The sequence below is a fragment of the Macrobrachium rosenbergii genome, chromosome 11, assembly GCF_040412425.1.
Source record: "Macrobrachium rosenbergii isolate ZJJX-2024 chromosome 11, ASM4041242v1, whole genome shotgun sequence".
Classification (NCBI taxonomy): Eukaryota; Metazoa; Arthropoda; class Malacostraca; order Decapoda; family Palaemonidae; genus Macrobrachium; species Macrobrachium rosenbergii.
Genome location: NC_089751.1, coordinates 16,044,943 through 16,049,634, shown reverse-complemented (window position 1 = coordinate 16,049,634; position 4,692 = coordinate 16,044,943). Strand labels below are relative to the sequence as shown.

General features: G+C 32.8%; 1 protein-coding gene across 2 annotated transcripts in view; it reads right to left on the bottom strand.

Moving 5' to 3' along the window:
- The window catches only part of LOC136843193 (uronyl 2-sulfotransferase-like), an 18,314-nt gene extending 13,622 nt beyond the window's left edge, over positions 1-4,692 (bottom strand). The window contains exon 1 of one of the 2 annotated variants that reach the window (XM_067111268.1): positions 4,590-4,692. The gene's annotated coding sequence lies outside the window, so the exon portion shown is untranslated. Of the gene's footprint in view, positions 1-4,257 lie in introns of both variants that reach the window. The other variant, XM_067111267.1, reaches the window with a different exon arrangement.

The window sequence follows — 4,692 nt, the reverse complement described above, 5'->3', positions numbered from 1 at the left end:
TTTGAATCTGACGGATACTTTCGTAGTGCTGCAGTTATCCAGTTACCTGACGTCAGTACACTGCATTGATCAACTCTTCCATTCTGACAGTATATAAGACAAAATCAAAGTAAATAAATAAATGAATAAACAGCGAATTCTCGTTGGCAAAGGGGAATGACAAGCGTTAAATTATTCAGTCTGTGAAAGTACAGATGGAGAAATACATTTCTCAAGGTTCGCGAAATGCGTTTGTGGCTTTGCGGATATGTTCTTTGAAGCAGCTCTTCCCCACTTCCAAGTCTGGGTTAATCTTGAGTACGCTTTTGGTGGTCATGTGGCAATATTTGCTCGTTTCTTGTTCTGCTTTCGTTGTGCATGATCTCACGCGGATAGTTTATGAGGAAAGATGTAATTAATGACTTGCTTTTGCAGGTCGTAGTGACGTACTTATTTACAGTCCTTGAATTCTTTTCTTGAGACTACATGAATGTTTATTTACTTTTATACGGTTCAATTCTGTTCCTGGATGCTTTGGCTGTCTTCGTCTACTCAGCATTGTAATTACCCTCGTAGAGGTGCAGTTTATATATATATATATATATATATATATATATATATATATATATATATATATATATATATATATATATATATATATATATATATATATACATACACACATACATACATACATATACATATACATATACATATACATATACATATACATATACATATACATATACATATATATATATATATATATATATATATATGATATTCTTTTTACATAGGAAGGCTGTATCAACATCAGTAATATCTCTCCACACCAGTGACTTTAATACTTATTCATTTAAGGTCACTGTTCCTAAATAACTTCCTAATATTGTATTGGAAGATGTACATCCCGGATACATATACAATTATCGCGTTTGCAAAAGTACATAAGTAAACAAAAGCAGTTTAAAAAGACAACAAATATCAGGAAAGCGTCGATTCAAGCAGCGAATGTTGGAGACTTCAACGCCCACCAGAGGAAGTAATCTCGATACCAACTCTAAGCGAATAAAGTCACTGTCAATCAGGATACGGAGAAAATTATAGGGGAAGACACTTCACCTATACTCAGCCCTGTTACAGATGTTCCACGCCTTAACATTAAGCGAGATCAATCACTGATACAGTGAAGGCCCGTTTTGCTTATACTATATATTTACATTTTATGTAAGAAAGCCTGAGATTGTTGAATGGAAAGTATATTCTCTATCGAAAAGGGACCAGCAGTTTGCAAAGATTTAGTGCTCTTGACGACGCTACGTCGAGACTTTTCTTTTATATCTCACCAGGGTTGTTAATTGAAACTTGCGTATACGACTCTTATTTACTGCACTTCAACTAATAAAACTGTCTAGAAATTTACTATATCTAAGGTTTCAATTCTGCTGGAATAGAAGTCAGCTTATGCATATCTACAAGTGGTCTAGAATTGCCATGCGTTTTGTTCATTTTGCTGAGTTGAAAATTACGAATGGAATTTCCTATTGGTTTCTTTCTCTCTCTCTCTCTCTCTCTCTCTCTCTCTCTCTCTCTCTCTCTCTCTAGTTTCATTTGTCACAAATAATCTAAATCTTATTGAAAATCTCCGTAAAGAACATCAACTTTTGCTTTCGTTCAACAGTTACGTTTGCAGTAAAAAAAAAAAAACTTAAGAGCGGAAGCAAGTAGCTCTTAAATAGGGAAATATGCACCTTCAAACCAAAGTTATGCAAATGGGGTTAGAATATGTCTTACAAATTCTAATGACTCACAGAAATTAATTATCTGAATGTCTGAACGGCTCAGAAATCTCTGGGTTACCACATGACAGCATTACTTGGTTAGCGGTACAACAAGTTACACAGGCGCGCGCACACACACGCGCGCGTACACACACACACCAACAACACACACTCTCTCTCTCTGTCTTTATATATACATATATATGAATATGTATACACACACACACACACACACATATATATATATATATATATATATATATATATATATATATATATATATGGTATATATGAGTATATATATATATATATATATATATATATATATATATATATATATATATATATATATATATATATATATATATATATATATATATATATATATATATATATATATATATATATATATATATATATATATATATATAAAGTGAAAATATATAATATATATATATATATGTTGCTTTTTCCTCAATTTTTTTTCAGAAAATCATTAAAAGCCATAAAAATTTCTATGATTTCTATCGCAGGTAATATGAATTCTGTTTGGATTAAAATGTTCTATAACCGTTTTTTTAACCCTATATATATGTGTGTGGGTGTGTGTCGGTGAGCGAGTATCGATTTTCGTCTCTTTTGATAAATATCTGCTTTAAGGACCATTCGCAAAAAATTTAAAAAAGTAGCACCATCGATGTCAATTTACTCAGAACAGGTATACAGTCAGGACAAAAAGGGTTGAAAAACGCTTCCAGAGCATTTTAATCCAAACCGAGTTCATATTACCTGAGATGAGAATCATGGAAATTTTAATGGACATTTAATGATTTTCAGAGAAAATTTGAAGGAAAAAGCAACTGCTTATTATATAATTTCACTTTACTTTCACTCAGAGTTAAGCACCCAGCGGAAATTCTTGCGAGCAAAGAAAAAAAAAGTTTGGAAAGTGCGCAATTATAAAACGTAGCTTCAGCCTAAATTAATTATCGAGACGGCTGATGGTTGGGTTTACCATCCATTTACATCACGACAGAAAAATCTATGTGCAAATAATTTTGTAAAAGAATTTTCCTTCTGTTGTATTAGTATAAGAACCCCCCCTCTAACACACGCCCCCCCACCGTAAAAAAGCAATGAACAGCATAAATTGACAGATAAGGAAAAATTATCAAACTGTTTAGGGTGACTGTCTAAACTTCCTGGAAGGAGAAGACCTGCTGAAGGTCTGTGCCATCGATGATGATGATATTGGGGTTTTCTTTTTATCGTTATTACTCAGAACATGAACCCTGTTCATATGGAACAATCCCACGGGACCACTGACTTGAAAACTAAAGAATATGGTGTTCATTTGAAAGAAGTAACAGTAGGTAATAGGGAATACAGAAAGAAGGGGTCAGTTATTAGAAAAGCAAAAAATTTAAATTAACAAATTAATAGATAAATAAAAACGCAACTAAATTGTTAAAATACAAAGAGAATTCCATGTGCTTAACTATTAGAACGTAGAGAAATTGTGTACAGTTATTTTTCGGAAACGAGGAAAACTGTTTATGCACAGAAATTTATGACCAGGTAACTTTGCAATGAATTTGTAACATTAAAGAACATCTGTCAGTTAAGCTATGAAATCGATAGTCAGCTGTTATATTCGATTATATTTCTTTGAGAGTCATGGCTTCATGTTACGTAAGAAGTAATGTAATATGATCAGTTTAGAAGCCAGTTCGATTTTCTCTTCATTCCTTTAGTAAAAAACAAAAAGGCCAGATTTTGGCAAATAGCAGTATGTTAATATTATGCTTTTTATAATTTTTATCCTTTTATCTATAATTTTTGAGAGAGAGAGAGAGAGAGAGAGAGAGAGAGAGAGAGAGAGAGAGAGAGAGAGAGAGAGAGAGATAATACAGTTTTCGAACTCCGTAAATATCAGAATTTAGATTGTAATCTATGATCCTCTATAATGAAATCAAGAATAATACTGTTACATAATATCAATTAGCATTCTTTAAATGCAAAGGCCGATGGAACTGTCAATCTAATGTTCAAATCTAGACAAATCATAAAGAATAAAAGGAGAGACAAGAGGCATGGAAAGGAGGAGGGTCCTAAGTCCGAAGGAAGCACTGGAAAATGTTATCACAAAGTTCATGGAAAAATTCATAAATAGTTTTTGCCTAAGTAATTAAAAGACAAACTGGATATAGCAGGATTAATAATTTTCAATTCAATTGACCTTATTATGTTTACATTGATTCAACTTCTTGTCACTTTTAGCTTTTTCATTCAGATAACTGGATATTTATTCATTAATAAATTAAATCTTGACATTGTATTGGTTGTTATAGATACTGATCTTTTTCCATAACCTCTAAAAGTGATTAATTCTTTATTCGTTCGTTATCCTGCACATAATTTAATCAAATTGCTCACTAATCTATATTACATTGCTGAAAATATTTTACTGTTTGACTCATCTGAATTTCTGAAATACCTCCTTTAGCATATGCTTCCTCCTGACCTTATCAAAGAAGCTCATGGAATGCATTCGCCTGTCCTTATTGTTCTGAAGTTCGTCTTCACTGGTATAAATTTTATATACAAGGATAATTTTGCAAATCAGTTGCAGTGAGTCCTCTTCTGGCTGGCTGAAACTTTACAGCCGTCACTGATATACATGCTTGGGTACCCCAAGCATGAATCATTCGTAAAATTTTCCTTCCTGTCGATGGACCATGTGGATAAAATAAAAAGATGACTATACACGCTTTACACAGTATGTATGAGCACTTTTTTGTAGATAGGCAGTACAGATCTCCCACTTACACTTTCAAACGAATATTTTGACACTTTTCTCAACTTCAGGAAGAGGTAGACTCGCAATATGCCGTAAGACACGGACGGTTTTCCCGGGAGGTCGTATTCACCC